At 35.0% G+C, this 16,181-nt stretch overlaps 1 pseudogene; it reads left to right on the top strand.

Annotated features, from left to right (window-relative positions):
- LOC145723335 (transportin-1 pseudogene) overlaps positions 1-12,292 on the top strand; it is a 51,445-nt pseudogene extending 39,153 nt beyond the window's left edge.
- Positions 12,293-16,181: the final 3,889 nt, after the last annotated feature.

Raw genomic sequence — 16,181 nt, 5'->3', positions numbered from 1 at the left:
AGAATATAAACTAGCATTCTTTTGATATATAATATTAACAGCATCTATATTTTATTTTTCAATTCTAGTTTCTTTCCTTAACTCTTGCAAAGAAGAGAAACCTTATCATTGATGTACCTGTCCCCAAAATATCCATTATTTCTACATGATCTTCTCAGAACATAAAACCCTACAGGAAACTGCAAGTATCTCAGTGACTAGGATATTTAAAAATTATCTTGTATTCATATTTTTAACATGTGAATATCCTATGCTTTTAACATGTTCTGAGATGCTATGGATATCCTATGCTTTTTAACATGTTCTGAGAAAATGAAATTTTCATTTATTTGCTGTATGCTTTAAAAATGATGTTCTTGGAGAATCTGGGTGGCTAAGTCAGTTAAACAACCAACTCTTGATTGTGGCTCAGGTCATGATCTCAGGGTGATGAGGTGAGCCCCTTTTGGGCTCAGCACAGAGACTGCTTGGGATCTCTCTCTCCTCTCCCTCTGCCCCTACCCCCACTCACGATGTCTCTCCCTCTCTCCCTCTCAAATAAATAAATAAAATCTTAAAAAAATTAAAATGATATTCTTACTCATGGTTTTTTTCCCCTTATATTCTGATCACTTAATAACTGTATTCAGTAATTATCTCTCCAAATCAGTTTGACTCAATACTTAAATATTAAGCATTTTCAGTCTTGCAAAATAGCTAAAGAAAATATTAAGCAAATTACCTCACATCTTCTTAATAGTGATTACACAAGTAATTCAATTAAAAATCCTAAAAATTGGGGCATCTGGGTGGCTCAGTTGGTTAAGCATCTGCCTTCCCCTCGGGTCGTGATCCTGGGGTCCTGAGATCATGCCCCATGTTGGGCTCCCTGCTCAGTGGGAAGTCTGCTTCTCTCTTTCCCTCTGCCCCTCTCCCTGCTCATGAGAGCGCTCTCTCTCTCAAATAAATAATATCTTTAAAAAATAAACAAATAAAAATTTTAAAAAATAAAAATCCCCAAAATTACTTAAGACAACTCAGGTGAAAGGTTTTTTTAATTCTGAAATTCCTGAAAAATTGCATGTGAATATATTAAAATTAATATTTCTGAAATTATTTTATATAAGACATGAATTAAGATTTGTCAATTTTTAAAGTTTCATCAAGCCCTATATATTGTAGAGTTTTTCTATATTTAGCAGTATAAAACAAATGCAAATTGTATGACAGCTAGGGAAAGAAAATGCCCATCACATAAAAAAATCATAATGATGAATAGAAGGAAGGAGAATTACAGATATTTTTCATTTTATAAAGTACATATTCAGTAGCCTACTAAATGTAAAGCAGTTTTTTTAAAAAAAATATATTTTAATATTACATCAAAGATGTGGTTCCATTTGGGAAAAATCACCACCTCCTCATATACACCACCACCCAGATTTGAGAATATTTGGCAGGGTATATATTGGTCAAAGCTATTGAATTTTGTTTAATAATGGAGCCATGCGAGGACACTTAGAACCCTGTAGCCAGTTATGGTCTGGAACCAGCTTGTTGGCTAGATGCAGCCAATTATGTGCATCTCTTCCCAAATCTGATACACGGATCTCATATAGTAGATTGAAATCGCCCAAGGTTGGATCATTTAAACCATGGAGATTGGCAAAGGTTATATATCCAAATATTTCCTATCCTATCCCCTCCTGCCAAGCTGGTTGTTAAACATTTACCAATGTACTACAGCCAGTTGCAATTTTAAAGCTAGAAAATACCTTCCAGCATCAAATTTATTCTTTGGCTGTGCTCTCTGTGCAGCATTGTCCAAACTGCTGAGATTTCTCCTACTAATTCTCTGGCTTTATGATACATATACAGAAACCTAGAACTTCTATTTTTGTTTTTATACTCACAATGTCCACCTTGTTACAGAACTGTGCTTGGTAATTGAAGACCATTATCTAATATATGAGTTCTAATCTGAAAATCTAAGATTTGTCATCTTCCATAAAATTCAATACTGCCATAAATAATTTGATTCCATAGATTCTTCAGTCTTGTGAAATTAGTTCTTAAAAAGAGGAAAAATTTTAAATGAATGTACTTATCTTAAAGCTACAACTTTATTTTTGATTCAAATATACATTTGTCAATAGATACAGGGTATTAAAACTGTCTACATACTTTAAGCATTTTTATTAAAAATTAGTTTTTTTAACTTTTTTAAAAAAGATTTTATTTATTTATTTGAGAAAGAGAGAGAGAGAGAGAACATGAGCAGGGGCAGGGGAGAGGTAGAGGGAGAGGGCGAAGGAGACTCCCCACTAAGCAGAATCCAACGTGGGGCTGGATCCCAAGACTTTGGGATCATAACCTGAACCAAAGGCATATGCTTAACCAACTGAGCCACCCATGTGCCCCTAAAAGTTAATTAATTTAAGCTAAAAGCACGAGTTCAACTAGAATAGAGGGGAGAGAAAAACCAAAGAAAATAAAATTAATTCTAAATAAAATGCAGGTTTATTAAAGTGCTTTCCTTGTGCTTTTCCATTCAAATATATAGTAATTGATGGACTTCAGTATTTAACTAAAATGTGTTTTATCATTTAGACAGTTAATAAAAATTTTTTAATATGTAAATGAAATTAATGTAAAGTTGGAATATCTGTTTTGTATCAATTGGCCCCACTAATATTTATTATAGTATTAACCTTAAAAACAATGGTTTTCAAAATATAGGTAGCACAGAATCACCTTGAGTTCTTGTTAAAACATTCCTAGGCTCCAACCCAGAGTTTCTCTTTCAGTAGATCTGGAGTATATCTGAGAATTTGCATTTCTAACAAGATAATGGTCCAGGGGCCATACTGTGCTAAGTACTGCTCTAAACGTACAGATCTTTTGGATACTGACTTTATCAAGGCGAACCACCCTTACCCTGACAAATTACTTAGCTCTTTGAAACATGAGTTGAGCTGATGCCTAATTAATAAACCTCAGCACCTTTACTTTTAGAAGTATAAAGAAAATCTTTTCGAGATTATTATCCTGTTGGTTCAAAACTGTCCCCTGTACATGGAGAGCAAGTAAAAACCAAAGAAAGAGGCAAACGACTTCAGATTGGTAGGTGGTAAGTTTAATAAGCAAAACACAAAACAAAAACAAAAACAAAAAAACTTACGTATGAGTGTTGTCTTGGGTGGCTGCAAGACAAGTAGATCTCTACACCCACCTGCTTCTATTTGTATAGAGGCCTTAACTGGGTTCAGTCACATATACCCTCCAGATGGTCTTAATGCACATTGCTCTCTCAAGTCTGTCTCCTTGAAAATGGCTTGCAGTGTGGGAACAGTAGGCAAAACGGACATTCCAAGGTCAGCGGGTGGGTGAGGAGCCTCCAAATGCCTGAGTCCAGCTGGTTGGTCAATCAGTGGTCACATCCGCTTGATGACCTCTTCTAATATATCCACAACTAGTTGGCCCCATGATGGAAAAAAAAAAAACAAAAACAAATAGCTTAGATTTTCTAAAAAACAAATTGTATATTTTCTGAAACCCAGTAACTCAAACATTCATTCTGAATTTATCATTTCGTATATTATAAAACAATTCTCCCACTATATCATTGTTTCCTCATTTATAAAGCACTTATCCTTGGAAAATCAGTTTTTGTGTGTGCTGTTAGAAGAAAAATTTGTACCTATGTGAATTCTAGTAAAATTTGTGATAATTGGTGACAGAAAAACCAAGGTGTCCTTAAAATGTTTTGTCATCTTTTTTGTTTTTTATTAGTTTTGCATTACATGTTTTATGTTGTCTTTGATTATTCAATTTTTTAAAAATATTGGCCAGCTACTAATTTGTTTGCACAAATTTTTCATAATACATCTATCACAGAAACTTTGTACCCTAAAAGACAGTTATATATTTTTTACTATATGCCATCATCCTCAATTTAATTAAAATATATCAGTAAGAAAATATCCTCAATTTAATTAAAAATATAAAGTATATGGCCACAGTAAAAGTAAATAATTATGGAGTTTAGACAAGACAATATATGCTAGTTTCTGTCATGCTTCTAGAAAGAAGTCTCTTCTGCCTGGGGCTGATCCCGTGTAGATAGGATCTTCTACTAACTCCTTGGATGCTGTACTCCAGCAATTTATTAACTCTTTTCTGTATTTTATGCCTTATTTCTTAATGGGATCCTTCAAAACCCTCTATCTGCACTTACATCTTTTCATTTGAATGAATGATCCATACCCCTGTCTTAGATTTCTCATTTGCCATTTTCTCCTTGACCCACTGCAAGAAGGGGCTATCCTCTAACATTATTCCACTGAAACTGGTCTTGCTAGCATCACTAGTGATACAGTTCTCCAACCCATTTCTTGAAATTGTTTGTCTTTGCTTTTCCTGATATTATTTTCTCCATCTCTGTATTAAGATATATTCTTTTTCAACTTATTTCCTTCTCTTTTTTCATCAATTCCTTGGCTATTCTATACTTCTAGGATCCATCTTTAGTCCAATGTTCTCATTTATGCACTCTCATTTAATCCCATGATTTTGTCACCTATAAATTAATGACTCCATCCCAGATTGCTTGTCTGAGCTCAATTTATATATCCAGATATCTCCTGAGAATCTCTTAAGTTCACAGATAAAACTGAATCAATTCTCATCTAACCTGGCTTTTTTCTACATCCATATATTGGTAGACTAGAGACCTTAATATATTTTTTCCTCTCTCTAGACCCACTTCTCAGAAAACTTACCTGAATCTCTTTTTGGAGTCTGGCTCCCATGGTTGTTTGCTAAGTAGGTAGCAGGCCATGTTACCCCACCCCCTGAGTACAGCTGAGCTAGTCTTATCTCTCCTGGGGGTTGAAATTGAGACACAGACAGAACGTGGTATTATTTGTGGATGAGATGACTATATCTGGGCCATGTTCTCTGGTTATCAAGCTGAAATAAAAGCTGGTCTGAAAGGAAAGTTTCATAAAAAGCCCATGTGATGAGAGCAGTAGAAATGAGCAACTATGTTACCCTAGTAAGTGTGAAAGATAGAGTAGCTCCCCTGTTTCCTCACAACTCTTAAGTTCTTCTATATATCTTTTTCTTGGAGATAAGAGATATTCCTGTAGAGATCCAATAAATTTCGATTGTAACAGCTGGGGGTCAACCTAATTTACTCTTTTACAGTGATCAAATTAGCAGTTAGGCCATATGGATATCAACTTCTTATCCACTCTTGAATCCAATCTCTTTCTCCAGTCCATAGCCATACCCTCTTATTTCTTACCTTAACTACTGTAATTCTCCTTGAGAATAATTTTGTTTCTGTTTTTATTTTTTTCAATCCCTCTATCTTCCACACTGCTACAGGACCAAACTTTCTAAAATAAGAATCCATATTTATTATTCTGCATAAAGCCATTTAATGGCTTCCTGCTGACTACCAAATGAAGTCAAATCCCTTTAAGCAGACCATGCAAACCACTGTATGTCCAGAACCGAGATGACCTTGCACTATCCTGAAGGTTTACTGTCTTGTGTATCTTTTCATTTGGCTCATGTCATTCTTGCTTGCTGGAATGCACTTCTCTACCTTACTGCCTGGACCATTCCTACCTACAGTGCTTACGTTTGCAAATCATCCCTGGCCTACCAAATAGAGTTAATCATTCCCTTCTTTGGAATATACACACATATGCATTTATCTATTCTATTTCTTTTATTTATTTATTTTAAAGATTTTATTTATTTATTTGAGAGAGAGAGTGAGAGAGAGAAAGAGCACAAGAGGGGGGAGCGGGAGGGGGAGAAGCAGACTCCCTGCTGAGCAGGTAGCCTGATGCGGGACTCGATCCTGGGACTCTAGGATCATGACCTGAGCCAAAGGCAGTCGCTTAACCAACTGAGCCACCCAGGCGCCCGTATTTCTTTTATTTAAATGCTTTTTCTTCTTTCCAGAATATGAGCTCATTGGTTATTTATTTTTTTAAGATTTTATTTATTTATTTGACAGAGAGAGAGAGCAAGCACAAGCAGGGGGAGGGCAGGCAGAGGGAGAGGGAGAAGCAGACTCCCCGCCGAGCAGGGATCCTGATGCGGGCCTGATCCCAGGACCCTAGGATCATGGCCAGAAGGCAGACACTTAACGACTGAGCCACCCAGGTGTCCCTGAGCTCATTGTTGATAGAGAACAATGTTCCATTATTTACATAGCATTTGTTTCTTTATTATAATATGAACAAACCCAGGAAGTTATTAGTATAATCTAAAGTAGATCTAGACTTCCTGGATCCTAATGATTAACCATCGATATATGTGTTAATCCATAATCTATTTGTCCTTCTCTCCAAGAAAAAGGACAACTTTAGAATTATTATAGTCATACTGCCCCTCTTCTAAATGTCAAGGAGCTCATTTAAAAGATAAACTGAAGCACATTAAAAATTTTAAGAGTTTATTTGAACACACGTTGATTTGAATTGGGCAGCACCCAACCAAAGGTGATTAGAAGGGCTCCACCAACAGGAGCTAGAGGAGGCAAAGCAAGGGAATTATTTGATTGGCTATAGCTTAAGCAGTTGCCTTATTTGGGAGAGCCTAGTTGGCTATTTATGACTGGTTCTTAAGTTTCATTTTCTCTGATTCCAGTGCATTGACTCTGGTTTAGGTTTCGGTTTGCCAAGGCATTAGAGTCACGTTAGTCTAATGACCTCCTTGCTTAATTACTTTAAACTCATAAATCCCCAGTCTTATTTAAGTTAATGGTTCTCTTCATGGCACTTCCAATTATGTCACAATTGCTGTGATTGCTTAGAACCACAAGGAACCACAATTTACCTTTTTTTTTACTCAAATTCTACAAGTATTTTTTAAGCCAACTTCTTTTATCCAAATGTAGCCCAGGTGATTCTCCCTTCTTTACAATAGGAGAAGACTTAATAATAGGACTGGAGAGTGGGAGAAGTAGGCAGTGTGATCTAGCTGATTCTAATTCTGCCTTAACTTCTCTCCATGAAGCAAGGAAACGTTAGCTTAGGGTCTCTGCATGTCAGTTTTTTTTTTTTTTAAAGATTTTATTTATTTATTTGAGAGAGAGAGAATGAGAGACAGAGAGCATGAGAGGGAGGAGGGTCAGAGGGAGAAGCAGACTCCCCGCCGAGCAGGGAGCCCGATGCGGGACTCGATCCCGGGACTCCAGGATCATGACCCGAGCTGAAGGCAGTCGTCCAACCAACTGAGCCACCCAGGCGCCCCTGCATGTCAGTTTTAAAAAACAAAATTAATGGTTGAAATAGCCAGTCTCTAGATGGTAGCTACACTTGTGGTGAGCATAGCATAATATATAGATACATTCAATCACTATGTTGTACACCAGAAACTAATATAACATTATGTGCCAACTATAAATAGAATAAATAAATTTTTAAACTCTATAAATTCCCTTTCAATTATACATTTCTGTTCTTGAAAAAAACATTTTATTAATAAACAGAATAATTTGGAAAATAATCACTAGTGATCAGCATATATATTTACTTAAAGGTATATACTTACTGCTTGTGTAAGTATAAATTAAAATATTTTAAGGAATTTCTCCCTCCCTAGGTGCAAATACGACAAAACATTCTGATTGTAGTAACATACATATAAAAGTATAGGGGCTACATATGGAATTAATGTAAATGTCAATTATTTGATTTTAATTTTGAGTAAATCATTGGCTTGGGTCGTGATCTCAGGGTCCTGTGATGGAGTCCTGTGTCAGGATTCTTGCTCAGCCGGAAGTCTGCTTCTCCTTCTCCTTCTCCTTCTCCTCCCTACCCCCCCCACTCGTGTGGTCTTGCTCTCTCTCTCTTAAATAAATAAATAAATAAAATCTTTAAAAAATTGAGTAAATCAAAGATATAGTGTAATAAAATTTCAGATTAGCTAGAAAAAGTATTTATTTATTTGAAGGTAACCACTAATAGATTGTGTTCCAAGAATGTTTCATTATCAGTTCATGCTGTTAACACCTGAAACACAAAAACTACCAGAAACAGAAAATGGAACAAAGTGTCAATTGCTTTTTCATGGTGACTGCTAAATATATATTTAAAAAAAAATTTATTTTCATGGACTGCAGTTTCTTAAAGGCAGATATTCTGTTTTATCCATGACCCAGTTGCTAGCTTAAAAAAAATAAAACAAAAGACATTTAAAAAATAAATGTTATACCCTCTATTGAACAGTCTGTTCCATGTAAGTTTTATATATATGACTCTTTCTAAGATTAAAGTAACAAAGGAGAAACTGAGCTGTTTGAAATAAAAAAATAAATTGTTAAGAAAAAAACCTGGCACATTATCTTATGCATATTCATATTATCTTACGGCAACATTTATGAGATATCGGAATAAATATTAAATTTGAAAATATGAAAGACAAAAATTAAGTCTTCGCAGTCATTACATTTTAAAAACAGTTATCACCTTGTGTAAAATGGGATCTACAGATAATGTGAAACACTAAATTTGCTGACTGGATCATAGCTGAAACTACAAACACACTTGGGTATATTGTGGATGATGCTCACTTTCTCTTCCAAAATTCAACAACTTTGTTCAAATCCACGGTTTACTCTCTTGGGCTATTCATTACTCTTGCCTTTCGGTTTCAGCATTTGCTTCTTAGTGCACACCATGGCACAGATACGTTGTATTAAAGCAACAAATAACAAATGAACCACAGTGGGAGAGATTTCATACTGAAAAGTCAAAGCAAAACACAATCCGAAAAGGTAACTGTGTGTTTATATATTTAGTAAAACAAACAAACAAAAAAATGTTTCAAGGAAAGTAAAGTTAGCTTTCAAAGCACAGTTGCCACTTGAACTGGACATTTGCTGTGTGAGGATAAAATGACCTGTGTATTTTATAAAGAAAAATGTTTTAACATTTATAGAAAGTAGTCTAAATATGGCCGCTCTACACACACTGTTTTACTTCTTTAACTTTGTCAGTTTCACTGTAAGTTCCAGTTGAGGCATTTTCTGCAAAATTTTCTAGAAGGCTCTTTCCTAACTATTCAAAGAAATATTCTAATTCTCTTCTTATTCCAAGCAGAATCATTCCTGTGTTGCTTGGTGGTGGAAAACAGGCATGCATTTCACCTATAAAGTGGCATTCTCTTGCAAAGGAGAAGGCAGAAGTGATTAAATAACAAAGGTGGGAAAGAGAAGCTAGTTGCATGGTGAAAGGACAAAACACAATAGGCAGAAATGAGTTCAGGAGGTCAAGGAATCCATCTCATATCTCACTGGCAATTTTCTAAATGAATGAGTAAGTGTAGTACTAGTGAATCCAATCAAAATTTCCAAGATGAGGTCACTAGAAAAAGAAATAGTCTTATTCTAGTTCACTGCATCAAACAAGTGTCCATCTTTCAAAATTAATTTAAAAATGTATTTTATTTTTTGTATTATGAGCATTTTCACATTTAAGACAAAGTTCAAGTTTAAAACTACATTTTAAACTTTCCACTCTTCACCAAAGTGAAAAATAAAACCTTTAACAGGTTATACAGATCTTTCGTACAGGTAAATCTTCCATTTATCTCCATCTTATTAAAAGTGTATAAACAAACATCTCAGTGGAACAGTATGAAAATCTCTATTATCAAAAAATTTTGATAATAGGGAACTAATGTTTGAACTGGGGAAAATATTTCTGGACAATATATAAGGAATTGATTTTATAGTTCTAAGTGATTATTAACTTTACAATTTGCTCACATTCTTTGCTTCCCTTTTTTTTTAAAAGACATATTGTTCCTTTTAGTATGAATGGCAACTAGTGAGCAATAATATCTCTTAGTAAATGGAGTCAAGAATAGGAAGGATCTTGGGGCACCTGGGTGGCTCAGTCATTAAGCGTCTGCCTTTGGCTCCGGTCATGATCCCAGGGTCCTGGGATGGAGCCCCGCATCGGGCTCCCTGCTCTGCGGAGAGCCTGCTTCTCCCTGTCCCACTCCCCCTGCTTGTGTTCCCTCCCTTACTGTGTCTCTCTCTGTCAAATAAATAAATAAAATCTTAAAAAAAAAAAAAGAACAAGAAGGACCATTGAGCGCCTAGGCGGCTCAGTTGGTTAAGCCTCGGACTCTTTTTTTTTTTGACAGAGAGAGGGGGAACACAAGCAGGGGGAGTGGAACAGGGAGAAGCAGGCTTCCTGCGGAGCGGGGAGCCTGATGAGACTCTCGATTCCAGGACCCTGGGATCATGACCTGAGCCTAAGGCAGACGCTTAACGACTGAGCCACCCAGGCGCCCCTAAGCCTCCGACTCTTAATTTCTGCTCAGGTCATGATCTCGGGGTCCTGGCATAGGCCAGCGTCTGGCCCCATGCTCAGCATAGAGTCTGCTTGTCCCTCTCCCTCTGCTCCTTCCCCCCACCCCACACTCTCTCTCTTTCTCGCTCTCTAAAATAAATAAATAAATAAAATCTTAAAAAAAAAGAACAGGAAGGATCTCTTCTTGAAGCATAACGTATGAAAATGAGTGAATGAACAAATGAATGAATGAATTCAACGCCAATGTTTTTATCTTTTGGTTACATTTATTAGTAGTACAGAAATCAAGAGTCTTAAACAATTTCTATCATAAAATATAGCAAGTCCTCAAATTTGTAAAATTGTAAAAACCAGCTATAGTGCTGATCACATATTTGAAAACCATATAGAAAGGTTGCAATCTCATATAATTGTTTACAATGATTTCCCACCTAACTCTTTGTTCCTAAATTCTGTTGCTAATGAAACAATTTAAAGTATTTAATATACCTCACAATCAGTAAATTAAGTAAATTGTTCAATAATGTATTTTTTTTGGTTTAAAAAGTTTCTAATTTTAGGGGCATCTGGGTGGCTCAGTCTGTTAAGCCTCTGCCTTAGGCTCAGGCTCCTTGGATGGACCCTGTTTCCTGCTCAGCAGGGAGTCTACTTCTCTCTCTCTCTTTCTCTCTCTCCCTCTGCCCATCCCCACTGCTTGTTCTCTCTCAAATAAATAAAATCTTTAAAAAAAAGTTTCTAATTTTATATTATCAAAGGGTTAAAACATACCAATCTAACACAAAATGAGAATATTTTATATTTTTGGCAAATCCATGTAGTAACAAAAGATACAACAGATGGATAATAGTTAAAATAACATTGCCAGTATATGAATTCACTTCAGAGAAACTGGGAAAATACTATCACATAGCAACATAACGTAATAAAAAGATACAGTGTTTAAAAATAATTATATTTTCTACAAATACAAATATTAAGGATCTTAATATATTAGACGCCAAATAACTTAAATATGTATTTAATAATGTTATTATTTTCATATTTCCCAACTTTTCATGTTCTCAACATATTTCTTAATTTTATAACAACCTAATGGCCAAGAGACTATTCTCACACACACACACACACACACACACATATATATATACACATTTTTTTTTTTAACTAATCTGAGAGCCAGGGTTAAGCTACATAAGTTTGAAGCTTCTTTGATTATATTCAAGCAAGAGTACCTCTCATAAAAGGAAGGCATTTAGGGAACTAGTTTTAAACTTTTAAAATACATTTTGAGGGTGAATAGTGTCTGAAGAGAGCAACTTGAGTATTCAAGACTTTGCTCAACAATATGTCACGAAAATTACATAATATTTAATATGAAGGAAAATAAAAATATTAGTAGAATGATTTCGGCATCTTCCTGAGGGTTTTTATCTCACTTTTCTGAAAAAATTTATTGATTAAAAATAGATTATTTTGAGAAACTAGATAATTTATAATATTTCAGTAAAATCAGTTATTCATTACATAATTTAAAATAGACTGACAAAGAACAGAAGTGATATGTATGGAGTACTTGCTTTTCCTAGACAGTTTATACCAGCAAATCATTACAATCTCTTAACCAACACCAAATAGGAGTATTATAATTTTTATCTTACACACAGTGGAGACTCAGGCTAGAGTTAAACGATTTCCACAAGTAATGCAGTAAATTTCAGAACCAAGATTCTAATCCAGATGTATTATTTTCCAATGTTTTATTGAATATGCTGTGTTGTACCTTGTACTTTGTTAAAAGATTGTGTCTGGATATTTCACAGGCTACCTCTCAAGACAGTTTGAATAAATGTGGGAAAAACAAACTAGAAACTAACAGCAATAAAGAAACTATTATTGGAATCAATGGAGGTGGCTTCCAGAGGTCTAACCAGAGAAGATTTGGGCTGAATAGCAAATTGAAGTTATGAAATAAAGCAAGGTCATGTTGTAATGACCTCTTGTTGGTCTATAAGCTGCATTAGATGGTAAGCACTATTGTGGGGACACAGACCAAGATAATTATGGTTATGCTTCTCTCCCCAGTGCCTAGTGCTGGACACTGACTAAAACAATGAAATGAATAGCAGGGCAAGCAGAGAAAGGCCACTATATGGAAACAAAGTTTGATGGTGAACAATCACAAAAGTATTTGCTTTCCTTACAGAAATCACTGGCGCTATAACTAAGAAATAAATCCAAGGAAACTTTACCACCAACCTCGCTAAGAAAGTGGAGTCAGTGAAAGGACCCGAATGACTCGGAGGTAAAACACGAGTAAAGTTAAGAGAAGTAACTCAGTTTCCTCAAGAGACCATAATTAAAGGAGAAGCAAACTGGTGAAGAGTAAAGGAGGAAATTACCTAATCATACTTCAGGATTTTATGTTAAATATTTTTTCTAAAAAATTTATCTCTTTTCATGTAGATAAAACTTTTCCAACGCTATTTATCTTAATGAAAATACATCTTTCAGAAAATAAATAGAAAATAGTTCTTAATTCTAAATCTGTGGCGGCTCGTAAGGAAGCCAAACCCTGGGGTTTCAATCGGATGAGTGTGTCACATTAGTGCCGACTTGTGGCCACCTGACTGAAATTCAGGGGCAGATTTGGGAGAAAAATAAACATTAGAAAAGAGACTGTAAAAAACTAAAGCGTAAGAGTAAAAGCTTTCTTATACAGTTTATTATCAGGTTTTTTAGAACTGAGGGTAATATATGCAGTTTGAAGAAGTTAAGTCCATAGACTTTCAACAACTATCACCTCCATCTAATATGACTTGGTGTTTCTACCGGTACTCACAAATCAGGTCATAAGAACAACAATGCAACCTTTTAAGATAATTTGTTTTTAAGATAATTATGTAATGACTGGCTCCATTTTACAATAGAGTGTCAAGATCAAGTGGAGGGGCCCCTGGCTTGCTCAGTGGGTAGAGCATGCGATTCTTGATCTCAAGGGTCATGAGTTCAAGTCCCACATTGGGTATAGAGCTTACTTTAAAAAAAGAAAGAAAGAAAGAAAGAAAATCAAGTGGAAATGTTCCTGGATGTATAAACATAAAACTTTCAAAATGTTTCTGCCAAGGTTAAAAACCAGGATTTTCAAAAATACATAAAAAATAAAATTGAAAAAATAGTACCATACTTAACATTAAGTCCTGTATGCAAATTTAAGAATGACTGTAATGGCTTCACATCCTGGATATGTAACACACTTTGTAGAAATTCTACTTTTTAGAAATCAAGTTGGCTTTATATTTCTGAAGTGGGTAAACAACTAGTCACTGACACTTTAGTTTGAATTAGCATGATCTGATTGTTTTCTTAAAAATTTAATTAGATCCATCTAATAATATGACTAAATAGAGGTTTTGACAAGAACAGGAAAATAATTCACAATATTGTACCATTCTTCTCTGGATTAGATATTGCTAGGTAGGATGTTGTGCTTTGGGGCTTCTGGGTAACTAAATGGAAGCACCAGACAACAGGGAATTGATACCAGGACATAACCAAATAATGGAAGAAAAATGGATGGATGGATAGTAAAGACAATATCTACATCTTGCTTACAATAATGCCTAAGAATTGCCTTGTCTCTCTAGCAATGCCAATCTCTGAAATAACCCCTCCTCTTTGAATTCTCTCAAAAAGTTCTTGCCTATGACACAATCTTTATTTTTTATTTTATTTTATTTTATTTTATTTTATTTTAAGATTTTATTTATTTATTTGACAGAGAGAGACACAGTGAGAGAAGGAACACAAGCAGGGGGAGTGGGGCTCGATCCCAGGACCCTGAGATCATGACCTGAGCCGAAGGCAGACGCTTAACGACTGAGCCACCCAGGCGCCCCGACACAATCTTTAAAAACCATTACACTTGTGTTTTAATAAGTAAGGTTCAATAAAGACTTTCCTTAGTAAAAGAAATGGCCACTTTCACCTAATAATTTATTGGGGTCTTGGTGCTAGTTCCAGCTTTCATGAGGTAGACCTTAATCACATAATACACCATTATCATCATCCATCAAGGTTAACAAGACAACAAAGAAACAGGAAGAAAAAGAAAAGTAAATGTATACTTTACACAAGTAAAACTATCACAAAACAATAAAGAATTTGTATTTAAAAATAAAGGGAACATATCTTCTGTATCTAGTAAGAATGTTAAATAGTAAATAAATTTGATTTTTTTGGAAGATCCAAAATACATGAGACATCTGTTCACTTAGAAATATGCTAGGGGGCACCTGGGTGGCTCAGTCGTTAAGCGCTTGCCTTAGGCTCAGGTCATGATCGCAGGGTCCTGGGATCGAGCCCCACATCGGACTCCCTGCTCGGTGGGAAGCCTGCTTCTCCCTCTCCCACTCCCTCTGCTTGCGTTCCCTCTTTCGCTGTGTCTCTCTCTGTCAAATAAATAAAATCTTAAAAAAAAAAAAAAAGAAATATGCTAGGTCTTCAACTTTGTTTAGAGTTCAGTTGATTTTTTTTTTTTTTTGTTAAGATGTAATTGCCACCACAATTTGTACCTTAGAACTTTATAGGCAGGTACAACATCAGAAACATGTTTCTAAGATAATGAAATCTCTTTTACATTTCAAAACTATGTAGGGCACAACTATGACAGTTATTTTTTTTTAAATCTTGATGTTTGGATTTCCCTTATTTTAACTAATTTTTTAATGTTATTACTTCATTTTAGAAACTTATCTTTCCCTATTGTTTCCTCATATCATTTTCCAGTCTTTAATTAACAGAGAACTTTATATTAGTAAAAAGAATCAAAAGCTCTTCATATTAGTGATTTATCACCCAGCCAATGTGAAAGTAATTTCACCTTAAGTAAGATTTTAAAAATGTACATCAACAAAAAATGAGAAAAGACAATTTAGCACACATGTCAATCTGCAGAAGTAAGAAAATTCATGGAGTAAGCAGACTATTAACAACAAATTTAGAGTAAATCATGCCTCTCTCACTTCCTTAGAAGAAACTCAACTGCCAAATAATATAACCAGAAACTTAGGTTACCTTTTAGTTATTATTTTAACTGAAGAACATTCACATTTCTATTTGCTGTCTGAAATTGTCAAAACACAACTTTTCCAAATGCTGGATTATTCTGGGAAAACAATCCAACATTTAGGACCATGATCATTAGAAAAACAATCTGGGAGAGAGAAACTTGACATGATTTTTAAAGTGATTTGGCATAAACATTGGATTTGGGGACAAATTAAGAAAGTTAGGCAGATATGTTGAGAAAAGTAAAAACTAAATTATTTATTGGAATACATTTTGGTTCTTTTTAGATACTAATGTATAAATGGACTCTGTTCTACAAGGAATTTGCTTGGATTCTTAAAAGTTTACCAATTACATAGCTGGTTAGTGCCAACAACAACAACCATGTAGGCAAACCAGAAATTGCTATCTCTCTTCCTTTCAGAGGCCTTTTTTCCTTTGAAGGAAATAAAAATAAATTTTGAGATCCTTTGTTTACTTTTAGATCCTTTGGGAAAGAATATCCTAGCCTCTCCTTGAAAGTCTTGCCACCTTCTACTGACAACCAGGTAAAACAAAGCTCTCTTCTTCTTCTCTATTGGCAAACTCTAATCAGCTTCCATAGGAGGAAAAGGAACAAAAACTGTATGTGGAGAGTGAGAGTTACAAGGCTTTACCAGTGAGTGCTTTCTTGAAATGAGATAAAACTGGGAAAGTAGAGGAAAGCACTTTCAAATATAATGCATAATGGTGCAGTAAGGCTAAACTAAACGAAGAGAAGATGTATTTATGAGCTTGATAGGGCTTGCA

This window comes from Leptonychotes weddellii, chromosome 9 (genome assembly GCF_054177405.1).
Source record: "Leptonychotes weddellii isolate Sample4059 chromosome 9, ASM5417740v2, whole genome shotgun sequence".
NCBI lineage: Eukaryota > Metazoa > Chordata > Mammalia > Carnivora > Phocidae > Leptonychotes > Leptonychotes weddellii.
Note: the sequence above shows the minus strand (reverse complement) of the source record. Positions and strands in the feature narration are given on the sequence as shown.